This window comes from Prionailurus viverrinus, chromosome B1, assembly GCF_022837055.1.
Source record: "Prionailurus viverrinus isolate Anna chromosome B1, UM_Priviv_1.0, whole genome shotgun sequence".
Classification (NCBI taxonomy): domain Eukaryota; kingdom Metazoa; phylum Chordata; class Mammalia; order Carnivora; family Felidae; genus Prionailurus; species Prionailurus viverrinus.
In genome coordinates, this window is record NC_062564.1 from 21,474,088 (window position 1) to 21,500,362 (window position 26,275).

General features: G+C 38.2%; 1 protein-coding gene and 1 pseudogene across 4 annotated transcripts in view; one reads left to right on the forward strand and one right to left on the reverse strand.

Moving 5' to 3' along the window:
• The window catches only part of MICU3 (mitochondrial calcium uptake family member 3), a 113,295-nt gene that overhangs the window by 76,116 nt on the left and 10,904 nt on the right, over nucleotides 1-26,275 (reverse strand). The gene's annotated exons all lie outside the window — the stretch shown is intronic.
• On the forward strand, nucleotides 5,866-8,209 carry LOC125163730 (chromobox protein homolog 1-like; annotated as a pseudogene).

Below are 26,275 nucleotides of genomic sequence, written 5' to 3' on the forward strand. Positions count from 1 at the left end.
GATTACTCATCCTTATTAGTTTCTTTAAAAAAACTGTTTGATGTTAAATCAAATCAATACTAATTTTTAAAAATAAAGAATGATTAAGCATTTATTTGATTTCATGTAGAAGGCTGAATATTTGCTATTAGGTCGTACCTGATACTGGCAACTGTACTAACATTTTCATAAAACACCAAACAGCAAAGCTCTTTTAAATTTAGATTTTTATTTTATATTTTTTAGGATAAGAATCATGAAATTTTATTCACATCTATTTTTATTCTGGCTAAAAAGATGTTCATGGAAGTACTACACTTGGCTTTCTCAAATGGCTTGAGGCTCATTTAAAAGCTTCTAAGAAGATAAAAGGGGTAATATTTTCTTTGCTTGTTGGGTGGTCGAAAGGTTAAGTATCAAATTCCCAGTGTGGGAAAATCCCAAAGTACTCTAGGTGAAATGTTTTGATGCTAGGTACGTGTGTCCATGTGGAAGTACACACAGCTGAAGACCAGCCAATAGTATTTCCTGGGCCGAGATCACACAAAGTTATAAAATTAAAAAAAAAAAAAAAAGCAACTGACCACTTACTCTAAAGTCTCTACGTGTAGTTATAGTAGCATACATTTTAAGGTTCTTTACAAGTTTACAAAGCACTTTCACAAATATTGTCTCAGTATTTTGAGGACGATTGATAGGAGGATGATGTAAGTAAGGCATGTCTCTAACGAGGCCATATGCATCATGGTTTACTGTGTACATCGCGTCTCTTTTGGTCTATTCCAGGCCTTTGCTCCAGCAATACCTCCCTTGCCCTGCCTACCTAACTCACTATTTTTCTACTACTGGGTACTTCCCTCCAGCATACACATGTTGGTATTCCTCCGTCTTGGCAGGCTTCCTGTCCCACTTCTCCATTTAGCTACCCTTCCCTTCTTCCCCACCTTCTCTCCTGCATTCATTTCCTGTCTCTGACTTCCTCTACTTCAGCAGGTTCTCCCCTCTACCACTCCACTAAAACTGTTTACCAAGGGCATCAATGACCTCTTTGTTGCTAAATCCAAAGGCCAATTCTCAGTTCTCATCTTACAGCATCTGACACAGTTGATATCTCTTTTTTCCTTGAAATAATTGTCTCAGTTTCCAAGATACCACTCTCCTGATTTTCCTTTTACTCCTCTGGCAGTTCCTTCTTGGAGCTTCTCTGCAAAGTCCTTGGACCTCATCTCTTTTTAAAATCTGTGATTACCCCCTTGATGATCTCATCTAGTTTTTACATATTATAAATACACTAAAAAATCCAAGATTTTTACATGTACCCTTCTGAATTAATATAAATTCCACAAAGGCAGGTATTGGTTTACAGTGGTAAACTTCTGCCTCTCCAAAGCCTACAAGAGTCTCTGGCCTGTAGCAGGTTCTCCAATATTTGCTAAATAAATGAATGGATGAATGTGGTTATAAAACTTATTATAATTGTTAAATAATGATTCCTTTAAAAATTAAAACATAATATTAAAAACTCAATAATCAGCTGGTATTAACAATGTAATTGACTTCAAAACTGTGCTGTTGGGAAGGCAATACAGTAAAATATGTTCAATAATTTGTCTTTTGTGGAATGGGAAATTTTTTGATATGGATTTATCCTCAAATTTCAGATATATAAATTAAAAATTTCTGTTAAATGTATCTGTAACCGGGGCACCTGGATGGCTTAGTCAGTTAAGCATCTGATTCTTGATTTCGACTCCTGTCATGATCTCACAGTTTGTGAGTTCGAGCCCCATATCAGGCTCTGTGCTGAAAATGTGAAGCCTGTTTGGTATTCTCTTTCTCTCCCTCTCTCTCTGCCCCTTTCCTGTTACCTCTCTCTCTCTCTCTCTCTCTCTCTCTCTCTCTCAAAAATGAATAAACAAAACAAAAATCATGTGTAACCACTTGAAGACTAGAATTAGGATGTATAATTTTCAAGTCACTAAATGAGAGAAAAGAATAAAAAAAAAAGGACTAATATAATGTCAGGGCATAAGAGAAAAAAATTATACATGCTCATGTAATACAGCAAAAACAGATGCAAATATGTCAATGAATATAGGGGAGTTAAACTCTCATGAAAAAAGAGCAACTCTTGGGGCACCTGGGTGGCTTAGTCAGTTAAGCATCCAACATCAGCTCAGGTCACCATCTCATGGTTTATGAGTTCGAGGCCCACGTCGGGTTCTGCGTTGACAGCTCAGAGCCTGGAGCCTGCTTCAGATTCTGTGTCTCCCTCTCTCTCCGTCCCACCCCTGCTCACACTCTGTCTCTGTCTCTCTCAAAAATAAATAAACAGTAAAAAAAAAAAAAAAAAAGAGCAACTCTCACATTGTATTTTTAAGAAGTCATATAAATGTTCCTTACAAGAGCCAGAATTAAACATTGCCAAGAATTTTTGAAAATGCACAAAATTAAGGGCCAAAAGCATTAAATGGGGCAAAGAAAAATTCACCAAGAAGCTATTACACACATAAGGCAAAATAGTTTAAAATTCTATAATGGAAAACCGGTTAGAAAAATGCAATTTGACCAATTCACAATCATGGCTGAGATGTCAACAAATCTCTACTAGAAATGGATAGGTCAAATGACAAAATCATGTAAGAAAAAAATTTGTGTAACAAGACAAATAAGATGTTTATTTGTTTTTAATAAACAAAATATATAAACTGATCATATATTATTCTTCATAAAAATATCAATAAGATAAAAATGTGGAAGTTATATAGGCTCAATGAAATATTCATAGACTATTAGAGAATAGGAAAAATAAATTTACCAGGAGTACCTGTATCAATACAGATAAGGTTTTTAAAGATAATATTAAGTAAAAATAAAAACTAGAAAAAGATACTATAAAATCAGTATATATTATTCAAGGGTACATTCACTTATAATAATATTATGAAAACTTGCACAAGAATGATAAAAATCAAGTTTAGAACAGTGGTTATCTCTTTGGGGAAGAGTGAATTATGACAGAGGTATATATGCTAACAGTTTATTTTTTAAGCTGTCAGTGCATCTATAGCTATGCATTATATTATCTATGTATTTTATTTTTGAAAGTTGGATACATGTCATTTTAAAAAAATCATTCAAGTTTTATTCCTTCCCTCATATGGAAAAATGCTAAAAGTTATTAGCAAAAAAACCAACATAAAAAAGACCACTTTGGGAAATTTAAGATATACTATTACACAACTGGGCAATTCTTGGGTTAAAAAAGAAATTAAAACTGAGATTACAAGTTTTTTGAAAATAAATGACACTTAGGGATTTACAATTAACAATCTGTGTAATTTGGTCAAAGCCATTACTGACAGGGGAAAATTAATAACCTTAAATGTATTTAAAGTCAGAATTTAAAATAAGAATTTAAATTAAATAAACTATGTATTCAATACAATAAGCCAAAAAATAAATTAAGATAAATTTGAAGAAAATAGAAGGGTATAATTACTAAAGATAAAAGCAGAAGTAAAACAATAAAACAGTAAATAAATTTAATTTTAAAAAGTATTATTTGAAAAGACCAATAAAATAAACCCCTATCAAATCTGATTTTCAAAAAGCAATGAAAATGAAATAAACAATATTAAACATAAATTACATTATATCCATAGTTTGGAATAGCACCTAAACATAAGGTAAGAATCAGAGATCTATGATTTATCGATATAATAATGTCTTAATATAATATCGGTCTAAAAGGCAAGAACAATAGGGACAGTATGCTCTCATATGTGTTACAAAGAAAATGATATATGTGTTTAAGTTTATAGGTCTGTAAATATATTTTAAAGGCCTGAGATGAGAGAAAACATTTATGACCTATAAAGTAGGAACAGGATTTAAATTTTGCCATGTCAATAAAAAACAAAAATTGGTGAAGATATTAGAAGGCGATTCCCAGGAACTATAAACAAAAAAATTCTCTACATCACCAGTAATCACAGAAATGGAACTTTTTTTTTAGAAATGTAATTTGTAACAATCATGACAAATCATTTTTTCACACTCGAATTGGAAACAATCAAATTTGATAATATTAAGTAAAGGGGACACTAGAAGTTCATGACGATCGGGATGAAGTTATATTTGGATGCAACCATTTTGAAGAACAATTCAATAGTTGCTATTAAAATTTAGTAGCGATGGACCTAGCAATTTAACATGTGTGTCTACATAGAAACCTGATATTCACTGTAGCAATGTTTCTGATATTGAAAAAATAGAAACAATCAAAATTTCCATGAGTGAGATAATAGTTAAATAATGGAGTAGTGTATAGCTATTAAAAAAGGTTATGGTAGATTAAGAGGTGATAGTACACTGGGGTGCCAGGATGGCTCAGTCAGTTGAGTGACCAACTTTTGATTTCGGCTCAGGTCATGATTCCTGGGTTGTGGGGACACAGCCCCACGTTAGGGTCCGCAATGAGCATGGAGCCTGCTTAAGATTCTCTCCCTCTCAGGGCACCTGGCTGGCTCAGTCGGTTAAACATCCCACTTCAGCTCAGGTCATGTTCTTGTGGTTCGTGAGTTCAAGCCCTGTACTGGGCTCTGTGCTGATAGCTCAGAGCCTGGATCCTTCTTCAGATTCTGTGTCTGTCTTTCTGTCTCTCTCTCTCCCCCTCCCCTGCTCATGCTCCCTCTCTCTCTCAAAATTAAACACTTAAAAAAATTAAAAAAAAAAAAAGATTCTCTCACTTCCCCTCTGCCCTTCTCCCCTGTTTCTGCTCTCCCTCCTTCCCTCCCTCCCTCTCTCTCTCAAAAAAGGGGGAAAAAAGAGGTGGCACTATAGTAAGATTCAGAGGATACATAAGTGGGTGAAATAAACCAAGTTAAGAAAGAATGGGTAAGAAAGAGAAACAAAATTCACGCTTTAAAGAAATACACATACACACAGACTTTAGAAAAAGTTGTGGAATGGAGTATTGTTTTTTAAAAAGCAAACAGCACATATATTATTAGCCCAATTTTAGACAAGAGTTACTAGCTTTGTTTAGAGAAACCTTCCTCAAGCATAGAGATAGCAACTGAGTCTAGGACCAAATCCAGTGTTCTTGTTTCTACTCTAGACAGCTTGGCACACTGGAATAAAAGTGCATTGTTTTGTACTCCTTCAGGCCTATGTTCACCACTTCCCTGTTAGGTAACCTTGGAAAAATAAGCTCTCTGAACCTTAGCATTTTCAACTGACAAATGGACAAATAAACTCTAGCTCCACAAATTACAAAGACAAATGAAAACTACATGAGAACAATTCCTTCTCCCCTGGCGAACAGAAACAGTTCATCGAGAATCCTCTGTTAATCAGCAGGGTCCAGAAATAGTCTTAGGGCAGCTCAGTCCCATGAGTAAAGTTTGCCGTGTCAAGTGCCTCTGTGGCACTGTAAGTTGGAAGTTTCTAAATATGTTCAAGACGATAAAACTATTCCGATGGCCTGGCATTTCCTTGAGGCTCCCATCTGCCTCATACTCTAGCACCTTTCTCTCAGTTTTTCTGGCTCAGTTCCAAACATCTAGATTATACGGTATGTGGTAGGTATTTCATTTATTTCCTAAGAGCGATGGCTGACCCTTAATGATAAAATCTCTAGCTGTGCACTAAGCCACTGTCTTCTAGGCCTGGCTACATGACTCTAAGATAGTTTTTCTAGGTTGCAATCAAAGAAATGAACATAACACACCATTAATAGTCTGCACTATTTTACCCTAAATGAATCACCTTGAACTTACCCAGTTGTATTAGTTAGCTCAGGCTGCCATAACAAAATACCACAGACTGGACGGCTTAAACAGAAATTCATTTTCTCGTAGTTTTGGAAGCTAGAAGTCCAAGATGGAGGTGCCAGCACAGAAAGTTTCTGGTGAGAAGTCTTTCTGGATGGCAGATGGTCACCTTCTTCCGGAATCCTCACACGGTCTGTCCTCGGTGTGTGGACACACTCAGAAAGTGTGAGTGAGCTCCCTCTCTTTGTGTCTCTTCTTATAAGGACACTTATCCTATCAGACCAGGAGCCTACCCTTATGATGTCATTTAACCTTATGACTTTCTTAGAGATGCTATTTCCAAATACAGCCACACGAGGGGCTAGAGTTTTAACATATAAATTTTGGGGGGACACAAACATTCAGTCCAGAACACCAACCACAGAGTGACTCATCAGCCCTTTTTCTCTACTCACTTATACAGGTCTTAAAAATGTTCTGGCAGGTCATTTCCCTCAAGCTGGCATTTTATTCTGGAGGACTCGAATACTGGCAGATCTAAGTTGGGAGGAACCCTCTCTGTCGGATCCTTTATAAACAAACAAACAAACAAACAAACAAACAAGCGAACATTAAGTAAGATCAGTCCTAGAGTCTTTGGCCTACCTAGATCCCTGTGGAGGGGTTCCCCGCTTACCAGTCACAATTTCAAGTTCCCTGCCCACCAACCAGCCTTGGCCTACTTGCATCCCAGTGGGAGATCTCCTGCAAGCACATTCCACCACATGGTTCCCTGTCTGCAAACACTGGCCCAAGGGCACACCAGCAGGTGACTTCCAGGTTGCCAGTTCTACCTGGTATCTCCCTGTCTGCCAGCCTCAGCCCAGCCACTGCGGAAAAGCTCTTGCTGTGAACACACTTTTTCTCACAAGGCCTAAATCCCAACCTGGGGAGGCAGCTGCCCTTCCAAGTTTGTTTTTTCCTTAGGTTCTCTCTCTTGGCCCTAGAATATTCTTTTGAATTTTGATTCCTTCTCAGTAGCTTTCCTATCATAAATAGTTAATAATTCTTCATATTGAACATTATGCATTCAAATTACCATGTGGTTTCCATCTTCTGACTGGCCCCTGGCACAGAACAGCTTGAAGATGAGTGTCACTGGGTGTTTCACGGTGCTGCCCCAAGAACAAGGAGAGAGGTACGCCAGTGTCCAAGAAAGAAACCACTTCTCCTACAGTTCCCTGCTGCAAGCTCTACTGGCAAAAAAGAAATGCTGGAAGTTCCAACACCAGCATTACAAGCAGGACAATGAAGGGTAGATCTGAAGGTTACCTGACATAGTAACCGTGCTGCTATCCACACACAAAGTCGCTATCTGATTACATCAAAAAAAAAAAAAAAAAAAAAAGAAAAAGTTAACACATAGCAAGACCTTCCTATGTGCCTGACCATTTTAAGCTCTCTTAATAATTCTGTAATGTAGGTACTATTACTATCCCTACTTTACAGATGAGGAAAGTGAGGCATAGGCATGTAAACTTAATTAGCTTTGGCAAGGTTCTGCAGTGAAAGACTTGAGATTCAAATCTAGGTATTCTGACTCCAAAGACTACATCTCAACCATCATGTTGTATTGACCTTTGTTTCTATTGCTAAGACAAAAACAAGCTTTAAAAAGTGGAGAGATTTGTTTCTTTTCTGGAGGCCACTTTCCCCACTGGCCTGACACACCACCAGTGTGGCAAAGTTTCCTCTCATGCTCTTGGGCACAGCTCTGAGCAGCATCACCCTTTAGACCAGAAAGCTGGCGGGCACTGTGGGGAAGAAACCAATTAAGAAGAAAGTGGAGGAGGTGCTAGAAGAGGGGGAAGAATTCGTGGGTGTCAAAGGTTCCCAAACATGGAGTGGAAAAGGCAAAGGGGATACTCCTGAAGTGCAAGGGGTCCTGAGAGGAGGACAACACATGGGAGTCAGAAGACAACCTGGACTGCCCTGACCTCAATGCCCAGTTTCTACAGTCACAGAAAACAGTCCATGGGACAGATAAATGAGAGGAAGGCAAGCACAAAATTGACTCTGTCTCTGAAAATAAGGGAGAGAACAAACCAAAGAAGAAGAAAGAAGAGTCAGAAAAGCCATGGGACTTTGCCAGTGGTTTGGAGCTGGATGGAGCAGATTACTGGAGCCACAGACTCCAGTGGAGAACTCATGTTCCTGATGAAATGGAAAAAATCTGACGAGGACGACCTGGTCGCCACCAAGGAAGCCAATGTCAAGTGCCCACAGCAGGGGGGGAGGGGGTCATACCCTTCTCTGAGGAAAGGCTGATGTGGCATTCCTGCCTTTCAGAGGATGGTGGCAAAGAGATGACAAGAATGCACTCTCCCGAGTACCGGCCCCTGTCATACCTGACTGCAGGCTTCAAGTGGGGAGGAGGGAGTTCTACTTGCCTTGACACCACAGGAGTGGCTTGAGAGGATGTCCTTTGAAGAGTCAGCACAGTGTGCTGTGCTCTACAGCAGCCCAAGTAAAGCCCGTCCACGCCATGTAGTTTGCACACCCATCCCACTGGAGGGGAAGGGGGAGAAGTGGTGCAAGGCAGCTCATTCTGGGTTTTCCTGAGAAAAGCAGAAGGCCTTCCAGGAAGGACAAAACCTGCAGAATGGGTGTGTGGGACAGCAAAAGATACTGTAGATCTTCAAAGACCATCTCCACACCCCACAGCCTGCTTCCCCAAAGTGCTAATGCTGCATTTTTACAGTGTAGCGTGTGTGTAGTGTAGTTTTTGGTAATCACTGGTATGTAATTTGTGGGTACAAGGGATGGAGTACGAAGGGAGATAGGTAGGATCATTTTTATTAAAATTTGGGGCCTGACTGGGAAAATGGTGTCACAACGGAAAGAACAACTTAATGATGATTTTGTTCTACGTCCAGAATATTTTATCTTAAAAGAAAAATGTCACCAGTGACCTAAATGAGGACTATAAGAAACTATTTAAAATGCCTGAAACTTATCACCCAAGGTGTTCCTTGCCTGAGCTTAAGGCTATTCCCAGGAAAGAACTAAGTGAGTTAATAAATCACCAGCTGCCACTTGTGGGATGGAAACTGGTTGAGGAGGGAAAGTCTTCTATCGGAGCACATACAGGCCCACTGTTCTGTCTTAGCAGTGTTAACTCTTGATGTTGACAACACGCTTCTTTTTCAATTATAAAGTTATAAATAGCAGCTTGCTCATCCGAGCCACTGGCCAAGGCACTTGGGGAGGGAAAGAAGTGGTATAGAAAGTGGGAAAGTAGGGAAAGAAAGGCCCATGCTCTCAGAAGGGAACAGTCTTGGAGCCTCTGTTACTTGAATTTTGAACCCTAAAGCCACTGGTCGCAGCACTGACAGCACAAGTTCACAGAAGCACTTTAAAAGTTGAATGATTTCAAAAGCCCTGGTCTCAGGACATTAAACATTCACACTGGCACAGTGGTTCACTTTAGAACACAAAACAAGACTTTTTCTAATCCTAAGAATTATCTGATACCTGAAAAGCTGTCTTCAATCATGAGATCCATTAGTTCTTGACACAGTCTAGACCTGCATCTAAAAATCCATTATAAAATCTACCTAGGCATGTGTTAGTCTTCCTTGAAAACTTTGTTTAAATGTAAACTTCCTACCACATTGTCAGTTTTTGTCTTAAAACTATAAGTTTATTTAAAAAAAAAAGTGAAGATGGCACAAAAACAGACACATAGACCAATGGAATAGAATAGAAACCCCAGAACTAGACCCACAAACGTATGGCCAACTCATCTTTGACAAAGCAGGAAAGAACATCCAATGGAAAAAAGACAGCCTCTTTCACAAATGTTGCTGGGAGAACTGGACAGCAACATGCAGAAGGTTGAAACTAGACCACTTTCTCACACCATTCACAAAAATAAACTCAAAATGGATAAAGGACCTAAATGTGAGACAGGAAACCATCAAAACCCTAGAGGAGAAAGCAGGAAAAGACCTCTCTGACCTCAGCCGTAGCAATCTCTTACTCGACACATCCCCAAAGGCAAGGGAATTAAAAGCAAAAGTGAGTTACTGGGACCTTATGAAGATAAAAAGCTTCTGCACAGCAAAGGAAACAACCAACAAAACTAAAAGGCAACCAACGGAATGGGAAAAGATATTCGCAATTGACATATCGGACAAAGGGCTAGTATCCAAAATCTGTAAAGAGTTCACCAAACTCCACACCCAAAAAACAAATAACCCAGTGAAGAAATGGGCAGAAAACATGAATAGACACTTCTCTAAAGAAGACATCCGGATGGCCAACAGGCACATGAAGAGATGTTCAGCGTCGCTCCTTATCAGGGAAATACAAATCAAAACCACACTCAGGTATCACCTCACGCCAGTCAGAGTGGCCAAAATGAACAAATCAGGAGACTATAGATGCTGGAGAGGATGTGGAGAAACGGGAACCCTCTTGCACTGTTGGTGGGAATGCAAATTGGTGCAGCCGCTCTGGAAAGCAGTGTGGAGGTTCCTCAGAAAATTAAAAATAGACCTACCCTATGACCCAGCAATAGCACTGCTAGGAATTTATCCAAGGGATACAGGAGTACTGATGCATCGGGCCACTTGTACCCCAATGTTCATAGCAGCACTCTCAACAATAGCCAAATTATGGAAAGAGCCTAAATGTCCATCAACTGATGAATGGATAAAGAAATTGTGGTTTATATACACAATGGAATATTACGTGGCAATGAGAAAAAATGAAATATGGCCTTTTGTAGCAACGTGGATGGAACTGGAGAGTGTGATGCTAAGTGAAATAAGCCATACAGAGAAAGACAGATACCATATGGTTTCACTCTTATGTGGATCCTGAGAAACTTAACAGGAACCCATGGGGGAGGGGAAGGAAAAAAAAAAAAAAGAGGTTAGAATGGGAGAGAGCCAAAGCATAAGAGACTGTTAAAAACTGAGAACAAACTGAGGGTTGATGGGGGGTGGGAGGGAGGAGAGGGTGGGTGATGGGCATTGAGGAGGGCACCTTTTGGGATGAGCACTGGGTGTTGTATGGAAACCAATTTGTCAATAAATTTCATAAAAAAATAAATAAATAAATAAATAAAAATAAAATAAAAATCGGTTTTAATCCACTAAAAAAAAAAAAGTGAAGAGAAACTCTATTAGAGGCCAATGTTCCTCAATATTGCTATCAAAAAAGATAGCACACATAGACGGTAGTTATCTCTGAAAGAAAACTAGAAAAAATATCAAAATGTTAACAATTATTAATTCTGAGTGGTTTACAGTTCACACCTGAACACAGGTTCACCAATACACAGATTTTTTTTTCTGAAATAGCACTGTAAATGTATTTTCTCTGCCTTATGATCTTTTTTTTTTATTATGAAGTTTATTGTCAAATTGGTCTCCATCCAACACCCACTGCTCATCCCAACAGGTGCCTTCCTCAATGCCCATCACCCACCTTCCCTTCCCTCCCACACCCCATCAACCCTCAGTTTGTTCTCAGTTTTTAAGAGTCTCTTATGGTTTGCCTCCCTCCCTAACTTTTTTTTCTTCCCTTCCCCTCCCCCACGGTCTTCTGTTAAGTTTCTCAGGATCCAGATAAGAGTTAAAACATATGGTATCTGTCTTTCTCTGTATGACTTATTTCACTTAGTGTAACAATCTCTAGTTCCATCCATGTTGCTACAAAAGGCCATATTTCATTCTTTCTCATTGCCAAGTAGTATTCCATTGTGTACATAAACCACAATTTCTCTATCCATTCATCAGTTGATGGACATTTAGGCTCTTTTCATAATGTGGCTATTGTTGAAAGTGCTGCTATAAACATTTGGGTACAAGTGCCCCTATGCATCAGTACTCCTGTATCCCTTGGGTAAATTCCTAGCAGTGCAATTGCTGGGTCATAGGGTAGATCTATTTTTAATTTTTTCAGGAACCTCCACACTGTTTTGCAGAGTGGCTACAGCAGTTTGCATTCCCACCATCAGTGCAAGAGGGTTCCCGTTTCTCCAAATCCTCTCCAGCATCTATAGTCTCCTGATTTGTTCATTTTAGCCACTCTGACCTGCATGAGGTGGTATCTCAGTGTGGTTTTGATTTGTATTTCCCTAATGAGGGGTGACATTGAGCACCTTTTCATGTACCTGTTGGCCATCTGGATGTCTATTCATGTTTTCTGCCCATTTCTTCACTGGATTATTTGTTTTCGGGTGTGGAGTTTTTGGTGAGTTCTTTATAGATTTTGGATACTAGCCCTTTGTCTGATATGTCATTTGCAAATATCTTTTCCCATTCCATTGGGTGCCTTTTAGTTTTGTTGTTTCCTTTGTAGTGCAGAAGCTTTTTATCTTGATGAGTTCCCAATAGTTCATTTTTGCTTTTAATTCCCTTGCCTTTGGAGATGTGTCAAGTAAGAAATTGCTGTGGCTGAGGTCAGAGAGGTTTTTTCCTGCTTCTCCTCTAGGGTTTTGATGGTTTCCTGTCTCATATTCAGGTTCTTTATCCATTTTGAGTTTATTTTTGTGAATGGTGTAAGAAAGTGGTCTAGTTTCAAATTCTTCTGCATGTTGCTGTCTACTTCTCCCAGTACCACTTGTTAATGAGACTTTTTTCCATTGGATATTCTTTCCTGCTTTGTCAAAGATTAGTTGGCCATACTTTTGTGGGTCCAATTCTGGAGTCTCTATTCTATTCCATTGGTCTATGTGTCTGTTTTTGTGCCAATACCGTGCTGTCTTGATGATGACAGCTTTGTAGTAGAGGCTAAAGTCTGGGATTGTGATGCCTCCTGCTTTGGTCTCCTTCAAAATTACTTTGGCTATTCGGGGTCTTTTGTGGTTCCATACAAATTTTAGGATTACTTGCTCTAGCTTCAAGAACAATGCTGGTGCAATTTTGATTGGGATTGCATTGAATGTGTAGATTGCTTTGGGTAGTATTGACATTTTGACAATATTTATTCTTCCAATCCATGAGCAGGGAATGTCTTTCCATTTCTTTATATCTTCTTCAATTTCCTTCATAAGCTTTCTATAGTTTTCAGCATACTGATCTTTTACGTCTTTGGTTAGATTTATTCCTAGGTATTTTATGCTTCTTGGTGCAATTGTGAATGGGATCAGTTTCTTTGTCTTTCTGTTGCTTCATTGTTAGTGTATAAGAATGCAACTGATTTCCGTACATTGATTTTCTATCCTGCAACTTTGCTGAATTCATGTATCAGTTCTAGCAGACTTTTGGTGGAGTCTATTGGATTTTCCATGTATAATATCATGTCATCTGCAAAAAGTGAAAGCTTGACTTCATCTTTGCCAATTTGGATGCCTTTGATTTCCTTTTGTTGTCTGATTGCTGATGCTAGAACTTCCAACACTATGTTAAACCACAGCGGTGAGAGTGGACATCCCTGTCGTGTCCTTGATCTCAGGGGGAAAGCTCTGAGTTTTTCCCAACTGAGGATGATATTAGCTGTTGGCTTTTCATAAATGGCTTTTATGATGTTTAAGTATGTTCCTTTTATCCCGACTTTCTCAAGGGTTTTTATTAAGAAAGTATGCTGAATTTTGTCAAATGCTTTTTCTGCATCGATTGACAGAATCATACGGTTCTTTTCTTTTATTAATGTGCTGTATCACATTGATTGGATTTGCGAATGTTGAACCAGCCCTGCAGCCCAGGAATGAATTCCACTTCATCATGATGAATAATTCATTTTATATGCTGTTGAATTCGATTTGCTAGTATCTTACTGAGAATTTTTGCATCCATATTCATCAGGGATATTGGCCTGTAGTTCTCTTTTTTTTGCTGGGTCTCTGTCTGGTTTGGGAATCAAAGTAATGCTGGCTTCACAGAATGAGTCTGGAAGTTTTCCTTCCCTTTCTGTTTTTTGGAATAGCTTGAGAAGGATAGGTATTATCTCTGCTTTAAATGTTGGTAGAATTCACCTGGGAAGCCATCTGGTCCTGGACTCTTATTTGTTGGGAGATTTTTGATAACTTATTCAATTTCTTTGCCGGTTATGGGTCTGTTCAAGTTTTCTATTTCTTTCTGAGTTTTGGAAGTGTGTGGGTGCTTGGAATTGTCCGTTTCTTCCAGGTTGTCCAGTTTGTTGGCATATAGTTTTTCATAGTATTCCCTGATTACTGCTTGTATTTCTGAGGGATTGGTTGTAATAATTCCATTTTCATTCATGATTTTATCTATTTGGGTCATCTCCCTTTTCTTTTTGAGAAGCCTGGCTAGAGGTTTATCAATTATGTTCATTTTTTCAAAAAACCAACTCTTGGTTTCATTGATCTGCTCTACAGTTTTTTTTAGATTCTATATTGTTTATTTCTGCTCTGATATTTATTATTTCTTTTCTTCTGTTGGGTTTGGGGTATCTGCTGTTCTCCTTCTATTTCCTTTAGGTGTTAGATTTTTGATTTGGGATTTTTCTTGTTTCTTGAGATAGGCCTGGATTGCAATGTATTTTCCTCTCAGGTCTGCCTTTGCTGCATCCCAAAGTGTTTGGATTGTTGGATTTACATTTTCATTTGTTTTCATATATTTTTACATTTCTTCTCTAATTGCCTGGTTGACCCATTCATTCTTTAGTAGGGTGTTCTTTAATTTCCATGCTTTTGGAGGTTTTCCAGATTTTTTCCTGTGGTTGATTTCAAGTTTCATAGCATTGTGGTCTGAAAGCGTGCATGGTATGATCTCTTTTATACTTATTAAGGGCTGTTGTGTGACCCAGTATGTGATCTATCTTGGAGAATACTGAACGTATACTCGAGAAGAAAGTATATTCTGTTGCTATGGGATGCAGAGTTCTATATATATATGTCAAATCCATCTGATCCAATGTTATCATTCAGGGCCCTTGTTTCCTTATTGATCCTGTGTCTAGATGATCTACCCATTGTTGTAAGAGGGGTATTAAAGTCCCCTGCAATTACCAGATTCTTATCAATAAGGTTGCCTACGTTTGTGATTGTTTTATATATTTGGGGACTCCTGTATTCGGTGCATAGACATTTATAATTGTTAGCTCTTCCAGATGGATAGACCCTTAATTATTATATAATGCCCCTTCTTCATCTCGTTACAACCTTTAATGTAAAGTCTAGTTTGTCTGATACAAGTATGGCTACTCCAGCTTTCTTTTGACTTCCAGTAGCATGACAGATAGTTCTCCATCCCCTCACTTTCAATCTGAAGGTGTCCTCAGGTCTAAAATGAGTCTCTTGTAGACAGAAAATAGATGGGTCTTGTTTTTTTATCCATTCTGATACCATATGTCTTTTGGTTGGAACATTTAGTCCATTTACATTCATTGCTATTATTGGAAGATAAGGGTTTAGAGTCATTGTGATGTCTGTAGGTTTCATGCTTGCAGTGATGTCTCTGGTACTTTGTGGTCCTTGCAACATTTCACTCACAGAATCCCCCTTAGGGTCTCTTGTAGAGTTGGTTTAGTGGTGATGAATTCCTTCAGTTTTTGTCTGGGAAAACCTTTATCTCTCCTATTCTGAATGACAGACTTGCTGGATAAAGGATTCTCAGCTGTATATTTTTTTCTGTTCATCACATTGAAGATTTCCTGCAGTTCCTTTCTGGCTTGTCAAGTTTCAGTAGATAGGTCTGCCACTACTCTTATGTGTCTCCCTTTGTAAGTCAGAGCCTGTTTATCCCTAGCTACTTTCAGAATTCTCTCTTTATCTTTGTATTTTGCCAGTTTCAGTATGATATGTCGTGCAGAAGATCGATTCAAGTTACCTCTGAAGGGAGTTCTGTGTGCCTCCTGGATTTCAATGCCTGTTTCCTTCTCCAGATCAGGGAACTTCTCAGCTATGATTTGTTCAAGTACACCTTCAGCCCCTTTCTCTCACTTCTTCTTCCTCTGTAATTCCTATGATACGGATATTGTTCCATTTGATTGCATCACTTAGTTCTCTAATTCTCCCCTAATACTCCTGGATTTTTTTATCTTTTTGTCACCTTCCTCTTTTTCCATAATTTTATCTTCTAATTCACCTATTCTCTCCTCTGTTTCTTCAACCTGTGCTATGGCCGCCTCCATTTTATTTTGCACCTCATTTATAGCATTTTTTAGCTCCTCATGACTATTTCTTAGTCCCTTGATCTCTGTAGCAATAGATTCTCTGCTGTCCTCTATGCTTTTTTCAAGCCCAGCGATTAACTTTATGACTATTATTCTAAATTCTTGTTCCATTATATTGCTTAAATCGTTTTTGATCAATTCATTAGTTGTTGCTACTTCCTGGAGTTTCTTTTGAGGAGAGTTCTTCCGTTTCCTCATTTTGAGTAGTCCCTGGGGTGGCTCCAAAGTGCAGGGCACTTCCTCTGTGCTGTCTGGAGTAACTTGTGTTGGTGGGCAGGGCTGCAGTCAGACTGGATGTCTGCCCCCAGCCCACTGCTGGGCCACAGTCAAACTGGTGAGTACCTTATCTTCCCTTTTCCCAGGGGCAGGACTCACTGTGGAGTGGTGTGGCCCATGCCTGGGCTACTTGTACACTGCCAGACTTGTGGTGTTGCTTCGATGGGATTTGGCATATTAGCCAGGGTAGATTCGCAAGGTGCATAGGGGCGGGAGGGGCAGGCTTAGCTCACTTTGCCCCTGGTGGTCCCCTGTGGGAGGGGCCCTGCAGCACCGGGAAAGAGGTAGGCCCATCGGAGGGATGGATCCACAGAAGCACAGCATTGGGCGTTTGCACGGTGCAAGCAAGTTTGGTGATGGGAACTGGTTCCCTTTGGGATTTCGGCTGGGGTATGGGAGAGGGAAATGGTGCTTACCAGCCCCTTTATTCCCCTGCCGAGCTGAGCTCTGTCTTCCAGGGCTCAACAACTCTCCCTCCCGGTGTCCTCTCGCCCACCCCGCTATCTGAGAGCAGAGCTGTTGACTTTTAACATTCCAGATGTTAAGTCCCGCTGGCCGTCAGAACTCACGGAGTCCGGCCCCTCCGCTTTTGCAAGCCAGACTTCGGGGGTCTGTCTTGCCGGGTAGGCTGCCCCTCCACCGCCCCGGCTCCCTCCTGCCAGTCCTTGTAGCATGCACTATCTCTCTGCCCTTCCTACCGTCTTCCATGGGCCTCTTGTATATGCTTTCTCCAGTGAGTCCATTCTGCTAGTCTTCTGGTAGTTTTCTGGGTTATTTAGGCTGATGTGGGTGGAATCTAAGCGATCAGCAGGACACAGAGAGCCCAGTGTCCTCCTACACCACCATCTTCCCCAGGTCCTTATGATCTTGTTAGTAACATTTTTTCTCTAGCTTACCTTGTTGTCAGAATAAAGTGTATGCATATTATAATATTTGCACATAATACATATCACATACAAAATATGTGTTAATCAACTATTTATATTATCAGTAAGGCTTCTGGTAAACAGTAGGGTATTAAGTTTGGAAGGAGTCAAAAGTTATATGTAGAATTTTGACTACACAGGAGGTTGGTACCCATACCCCTGAATTGTTCAGGGGTCAACTGTACAATATTTACATACCTTTTAAATTTAGCAAAAGCAACTTCAAAAAGAGAATAAGAAAAAAGCACTAAATGTATAAAATCTTAAAAACAATTCAATTTTTCAATTGTAGAAATTATTATTGAAAAGGATTAACAAGTTTGTATAATATTACTTAGTTTTGGCAGCTTATTCCCAACACACTGGCATTTTATTTCCTGAGAGAACTTATATGTCCCTTGAATAAATAAGAATAAAAGCTTAAAAAGCATTATCTGGGACAAAGTTTATAAACTAATGTTTTAATTTATAAAAAGGATTTAAAACATATATACAATGGAATATTGTTCAGCCAAATGAAATCTTGCAATTTGCAATGATATGGACAGAGCTAGAGGGTATAATGCTAAGCAAAGTAAGTCAGAGAAAGACAAATACCACATGATTTCACTTATATGTGCTATTTAATAAACAAAACAAACAAGCAAAGGGAAAAAATAGAAAGAGAGAGATAAATCAAGAAACAGACTCTTAATTTTGGAGAACAAACTGCTGGTTCCCAGAGGGGAGGTAGGCAGGGGTGCGGGTGAAATTGGTGATAGGGATTAAGGAGTGCATTTGCTGTGATGAGCACCAGGTAATGTATGGAATGTTGAATTGCTATGTACACCTGAAACATTAATATAGCATGTTAATTAACGGAATAAAAATAAAAACTTCAAAAAATGAAGTTTAGAGAGGATTAAAAGATGGGAACAAGATTAAAGCAACTACTAGTAATAATCAAAATATTAAGAAGAATAGAGTGATGTTAAGATTAAAGAACTATATAGCTGAAATGGGCCTTACAAATTCAAATCAATCATGCTATCTATGACATTTCATAGAAGTCATAGATTCCTATGACATTCAAGAAGAGTGATAACCCTGAAAGGTTAAATGACTCAGTTACTGTTACAAAGACAGACTGTGGCAGAACATTAAAACTGAACCCAATTTTTAAAAATGTTTATTTATTTTTGAGTGTGAGCAGTAGAGAGGCAGAGACAGGGGAGACAAAGAATCTGAAGCACGCTCCAGGCTCTGAGCTGTCAGCACAGAGCCTGATATGGGGCTTGAACCCACGAACCATGAGATCATGACCTGAGCTGAAGTTGGATGCTTAACCAACAGCAACCCAGGTGCCCGGAGATATAAACATTTTTAAAGGCATAATTAATACATGGTTTCTAACTTCATTCTCAAGGTTTTATACTTAGAGAGTATTATATGAGATTCAGTTTCATAATCTAGGAGAAAGTTTAAATATTCCCATCTAGAAAGTTGCCTATGAAGAAAGAGTAAAAGGCTGATGCTCAAGGAAACAGAATAAGTTCTTCGCTATCCCCAAATTCAGAACTATGCAGTGTTTCTTTGCAGGAACCATAGCAGGCTCATAAATTTCTAGCACATTATGAAGTATACACCTGGAAAGTGGCTCCAGATCAGGTTCAAAGAGGTGGTGGTTGTAGAGATTAAGCCAACTAATTTCTCCTACCACAAGGAAACTTGTAAGGCTTGAGGTAGGGAGGCAGATTCTCCTTTACTCTTTAGGTTTCATCAATGCAGTGACATTTATTTTTGCAGACTGCAATTTACTCAGATTACCTGAGGACAACATAAAATCTACACATAACATTGTGATATTTAATATACATACTTTCAATTAAAATTCCATTTAAACTTAAGGAGCTATCAGTTCCTATAATGAGAATTAAAAAGTTTGAAGTAATTGGTGGTACAAATATATATTAATTATATTAATGAAGTCATTAATCCTTCTTCCTAGGCATACAGCTAGAGTACATTTCCCAGGATCTCTGGCACTTAGATATGACCCATCTGACTCAGTTTAGAAGTGACATGTGCCACTTCCAGGCCTGGCCTGTGAAACTGTCCCTGCGTATTCCTCTATGTTCCACCACCACCAACAACAACAACCACTACCACCACCTTTTTGGTTAACTCGTTTGTTGACACTCTGGGGAACCTTAGAAGCCACTTGTTGAAGATGGTAGAGTCACTATCAATCTACATCTTGGAATGACTGCATGAAGGTGAGCCACATACAGGAGACTTCTATCAACCTACACACAACCCTATAAATATTACATAAACAATAAATAAGCTTTTATTTGGGTTAATCCACTGAAACCTGAAAGTCTACTTGTTAGTATAAACTAGCTTACCCTAATAAGATCATATTTGAATACAATTCTGTATATTAAATTGATCCTAAATCTTGGAGACGATGTGAATGTCTTGACAAGAAACAGAAAATGAAAGTTTATAATTAGATATTCTAGTATTTCTTTTTGGAGAAGGGTACATTACAAATGTAATATATTCTACAAATTAAGGAGAAGCTATCCAAGGATTTTATGTGGCCAAGGGTGGAATATTTTCATTTTCAAGAATCTTCCTTAATCAGTAAAACTTTGCCTTAAACATACTCCCACGAGTTTAACATTCTTATGGAACTAAATGAATCTGGTCGCCTGTCTTCTATCAATTTTGTTTTTTTGTTTGTTTGTTCATGTATTTTGTCATTGAGAGGACAAAGGCCCTCTGCTCTTCTCTGCCACCAACTTCACTTAGGCACTAATATCTGGCAAATAAGTTGAGTCACTAATACTGATGGAGGCAGATATGCCCTGGTTCTGTCATTTACCACCTTGTCAATGGCAGCCTGTAGGCATTCCTACTCACTTATTAAAGAGGACTCTAAAACCTAACTCATGATTTTCCCCATTGCTCCAAATCATGTCAGAGAGAACTTCAACATTCAAGGAGATGGCCCCCTCTAATAACTTAGCCTCAAAGCTGTCTGACGCCCAACTTCAAAACTCAAGGACAGAATTATACATTATCATTCCACCTCCTGGGCTACTGGGTACGGGTGGAGAAAAATCATGGACTGTAAACTCCTTTCTTTAGTTTCGCAGGAAGTTTCCTTCATTCCTGTTGAACTAGAAGAGGGACAGATAAAGGCATATTTAGTTGTGAAGAAGTGATAAATGAGCAAATTTACTTCTGATAGATCATTTCCTCTGTGAAAAATGGAGGTCATTCACTTGAGACAGGGCAAAGAGAGGTATGCTGCAGGTAGAGAGAAACACATTTTCAAGTAGCTGTTGTGCCATTAAAAACTGAGGTGTTGGGGACATGTAAAAAACTGTTAAACATGTCTCCTTGTGCACATGTTTCCGTTTCTCAAGAGTTTATACCTAAATAGAATTTCTGAGTTATTAGACATGTGAATCTCCAATTTACTATATAATGTTAACCTATTTCCCTAAGATTTGTATTCCTACCAAGAGTATGAGAATTTTTGTTGCCAAAAGTTATTGTCAGTGTTTTTAATTTTATCAGTCTAATTAATAAGAAATGGTACTTCAGGGGCACCTGGGTGGCTCAGTCGGTTAAGCATCCAAACTTTTGATTTCGGCTCAGGTCGTGATCTCACAGTTCATGCATTCGAGCCCCTCTTTGGGCTCTGTACTAACAGTATGGAGCCTGCTTGGGATTTGCTCTCTCCCTCTCTCTCTGCCTCTCCCCTGCTCACATGCTCGCTTTCTCTCTCAAGAATAAATACATTTGAAAAAACTTTAAATACTTCATAATGGTTATAATTGTATTTCCCTATTATTAGTGATGTTGAACATTTTCTCATGTGTTTGGTCTTCTGAGTATTTTTCTCTTGAATGGCCTGTTCAGACTCCCTGTTCATTTTTCTATTGTGTTGTCTTTTTTCAAATTTGCTTTGCAGATCATTGCTATTTATTCTGGATACTTATTCTTTGAAAGTCCTATGTATTATAAATATCTTCTGCCATTCCAAGACTTCTTTGTATTTTATTAGGTATTTTTGTTTTAATGAAGTGAAATGTAGCAGTATTTTCCATTCTAGATTGTGCTGTTTGTCTTGTTTTGAAAATCCTCCCCCACCTAGGGTCAAAATTTTATCTTCATATATATTCCTCTCAGTATCTTGGAAGTTTTTTTTTTTTTTTAATCACATTTAGGACTCTGGATTTAAATCACATTTAGGACACCTGGATTATTATGACATGAAGTAGACATCTAAGTTTATTTTTGTTTCCCACATAGAACACTTTACCTTTAATCAAGTCTTATCTTCACTGTTCAATATTTGAGAGCTACCTTGTTTTAACTATTTTCAATATAATATTATTATTTTTGATGTAGTATGCAATGTTTAAGAATTACCTCATTTTTTTACCAATTTTTTTTTGGTCAAATCTTTACTTAAATTCTAGTTAACATACAGTGCAATATTGGTTTCAGAATTCAGTGATTCATGACCTACATACGACACCCATTGCTCATCAAAACAAGTGTCCTCTTCAGTACCCATCACCCATCTAGCCCATCTCCCCACCCACCTCCCTCCATCAACCCTCAGTTTGTTCTCTACCATTAAGAGTCTCTTGTGGTTTCCCTCTCTTCTCTCTGCCCCCCTTCTCATATGCTCTGTTTTGTTTCTTTAATTCCACATAAGTGAAATCATATGGTATTTGTCTTTCTGTGACTTATTTCACTTAGCATAATACACTCTTTAGTTCCATCCATGTCATGGCAAAACTCAAGATTTCATTCTTTTTTAAAATTTTTTTAGTGTTTATTTATTTTTGAGACAGAGAGATATGGTATAGGTAGGGGTGGGACAGAGACAGAGGTAACAGAATCCGAAGCAGGCTCCAGGCTCCAAGCTGTCAGCAAAGGGCCTGACACTGGACTGTGAGATCATGACCTGAGCTGAAGTCAGACGCTTAATCGACTGAGCCACCCAGGCACCCCTTTAATGTTTATTTTTGAGAGAGAGAGAGAGAGAGAGAGAGAGAGAGATAGAGTGCAAGTGGGGGAATGGCAGAGAGAGAGGGAGACACAGAAACCAAAGTAGGCTCCAGGCTCCAAGCTGTGAGTTCGAGCTGCACATTGGGCTCTGTGCTAAGTCCAAGATCATGATCTGACCCTGAAGTTGGGCGCTTAACTGACTAAGCCACCCAGGCAACCCAGGATTTCATTCTTTTTAATGGCTGAGTAATACTCATTGTATATATACACCACATCTCGTTTATCCATTCATCATTAGTCGACGGACATTTGGGATTTGGGTCTCTCTATAGTCTGGGTATTGTTGATAATGCTGCTACAAACACCAGGGTGTGTGTATCCCTTCGAATCTGTATTTTTTTATCCTTTGGGTACATACCTAATAATGCAATTGCTGGATTATAGAGTAGTTCTATTTATTTATTTATTCACTATTCCTTCTTGAATTTCACCCTTTATTTTATGTTAATTTCTTCCTCATATCCACTCTTTAATAGGTCTTTCAAAGATGATCTGAAACTGGTAAACTGTTTCAATCCTTAAAAATTAATTTATTTTATACTCATTCCTAAATGACAATTTAGTTAGGTATAGAAACCTAAGATGGCAGTTACTTTCTCTCAGCATTTTGAAGACATTATACTGTCTTCGGGCTTCTATCCATTGCCACAAATTAGCCTTCCTTCAATCAGGCCAACTACTATCCCTAGTATAAACCTGTCCTGCTTCTCTTTATCTTTGATTTTACAGTTTTCCTACATTCTGACTAAATACAGATGTATCTTTGTTTATGCTTTCTAAATCTGGGAATTAACATCTTTGTTCTTTTCTGAGAACTGTTTAACTATTTCTCTTAGGATATTGCTTCTCTCTCTCAGTCTGTAACCCCTTAAGAGACAAATTTTAGACCCAGTTTATTTTTCATGTCTCTCAAATTTTTCTTACTATTTACCAATTCTTTAAAAGTGTTATATTCTGTGTAGTTTCTTCAAAATTATCTTCCAGATTACTAATTGCCTCTTCAATTATGTCCTATATGCTGCTTTACCTACCTAACCTTCAATGTCTATATTTCACATTTCTAGAAATTCTATTTGATTCTTTATTGTAATCTACCTATTCTTTTTCATACTGAGTTTTCACTATCTTTAATCATTCTCAAATACTTAAATTACAGATTCAACCAAATTATCCTATTCTTTGTTAGGAATCCATTCAGTTTAACTTTTTTTTTTTTAATAAAACTTCATATATTTTGTACCTTGGATTATGAGTTTATCCTCTTCCAGACCTTCTCTGTAGGAATTACATACAGTTAATGTTCAAAGTATTTCCCTTCAAAAAAGTTTTGTATTTCTTTCTGTCAGCGACATCAGCTTTTTTTCTGTTTGGGTAACATAAGTTCTAACTCTGAACCCATATGAGGTAGTAAGGGACCATGTTTATACATTCTCAGATTTTTTTTTTCCATGTGGAGTTCAGGCAGACATCTACAGGTCTCCTTGTCATCAAAATGAGAGGAATGATATTTTTCTAGTCCATCTTCTGATGAGGGCTCTAGGTGTCTCAGCTTCAACTTTGCAAGGTCTTGTTTCTGTCCTTAAGTCGGCATTAAAATCCAAGTGCCTATAATTCTATGAATAATAACCCATCGCTCGCCCACGTAAGCCACAGCTCATGCTGTTCTAGTTAGTTTCCTCCTTATTTCTGCCCCTGGCAATTTCCCTTAATTTCCTGAGTACAGTAAGGTATTTAAAAGAATGCCTGAAATATTTTTATGACAGATTTATAGTATGCTGTATTACAAGAACCAGAAGTCTAAACCATTTATTTTATTAAATGGGCATTTCATTATTTATGAGCATTTTCATTTCATTTAGAAGTCAGTTTCAAAAAAAAAAAGTCATTTTCCTAATACAATATACTTCACACCTAAGAAAGACTGATAGATACCTATTACTCATTCTCTTTTTTCCCTACGAAGAGAACTCTGATTTTTAGCTAGGCACAATAGCACATAAAATAAAGGTAACATCCATCAGGCTTTGTTGCAGTTACATAAGCTAAAAAAAATGACTATTTTGACTATATTCTGGCCAATAAAATGTAAGTAAAAGTGCTTTTCTGAGACTTGTGAAAGGCAATTAAAAGGTGCTGACCCTGCTATACAGGGGGTCAAGGTAAGTAAAGGCAAAGTCATTATCTTGACTCATTTCTCTTGATCCCAAGCCATCTGCTCTTTACTGTACCTTGTTTTCTCTTATTTCAGCCTATGTTATTTCCATATCTCTTTAATCCCTGAGTTTAAAGCTGTTGGAAAGGGCACTCAGAAGTAGAAATGAGTAAGCAGATCATTGTGGAGGGAGGAAGTGAGGGAAAAGAAAGGGAGGAAGCTCTATATTGTTCCAAGGTAGACAATTCCATGAGGATCACAATTGCTTTTGGATTAGGATGTGGTGCTATGAGTGAATCAGGATACCACAGTGCCCTCCTTCACCAATTTTTCTAGGTTAGGTACCTCTGACCCCTCTGTCTCACCATACCTTGAGTCCTAGTACTAGTACCACAGGAATTAAACTAACTCCCTAGGGAGCCACTCTGCGCTCCTATAATTAAGAAGGCACAGCTGCAGATACTTGAATTTTACAGTACATTTAAGAATGCCGCTTTCTAAAAAAAAAAAAAAGCCACTATCTTCGTAGATTCTAAAAGAACTTCCTTAATAAAACACACCACCAAAAATACGAAAGAGACACATTTTGAGAACTTCTCTATCAGACTAAAATCAAATAATACACTCCTGGGTACCTGAATAACTTCTGCTCTTATTTATCTGACATTCAGATAATCCCTCTCTGGTTCACTTCTTCATAACCTTCTAATTTTCAATTTTCACCATTTTACTTAAGATCAGTGTGCAACCCAATCTCTGGCTTAAGCCATGTTCTGAACTCTGCTGGGCGAAGGATGCGGGTAAAACACCAAAGACACAAAGTGCTACTCTCCTAGAATTTGCCAGCAAATGGCAGGAACCTTGATAAGTTTGCCCGCTTGCCTGCAGTTTTATAAAAATTTGACAATAACTACTATAATAATTCAGGATAAATTCTATGTTTTAAATATTTGGTGATATATATGTATTATTTTTTGATAATTAAATATTTAGTTCATAATAACATCCAGTATTTGTATTTCTAATAAAACTTAGAATATCAGATCAAAGTACGAATTAGAGATTTTAATCTTACTCCCCAAATAGGATGTATTCACTTTGATTAAGTCTGTGTTATAAAATACCTGAATCAAAACTCTTATCTGGCTTTCATGAGGATCAAGTAATCACCAGGGCTGGCAGATCAGAGGAGAACATATGTGACAGTACATGTGCACAGCACTGATCTGGTACAGTCACTAGGACTGTATTCTTTACGAGGAGGACATAAAATCCTAATGTGACCCATTTATTTGGATATTTGGATAGGAATCAGTATGGAGAAAGCCATGTGACAAAGAAAGTTTGAGTCACACTGATCTCCTTTCACCACAAACCCTGGTCCAAAAGCCGCCTACCACTGCCCTTAGGGCTCCATCATTAAGGTTGACATAGTAATAGCTTCAAAACCTTTCTTAATCTCTTGGGGACGAAAAATGAATGTTGTTTGTATACAGAGAGAGAATCATAAGTCTCATCCCATCTTTAGAGTAGTAAAGTTTTAGAATAAAATTACAGTTGACCCTTGAACAACGCAGGACTTAGGGGCGCCAAACCCTGTGCAGTTGAAAACCCATGTATAACTTTTGATTCCCCCCAAACTTAACTACCAATAGCCTCCTGTTAACAGGAAGCCCTACCTATAACATGAAAAGTCGACTAACAAATATTTTGTGTTATATTATATGCTGTATTCTTATGATAAAATAAAGTAAGCTAGAGAAAAGATAATGTTTTAAGAAAATCTTAAGGAAAATACATTTATGGTACCGTATTTACGGGGGAAAAAACCTGCATATACGTGGACCTGCACAATACAAACCCCTGTTGTTCAAGGGTCAGCTGTAGTTGGAAGAAGTTTAGAGGATCCTATTTGAATATAACTCATTTTAACAGGCTGGAGCTAGCTTAAACTGGACCTT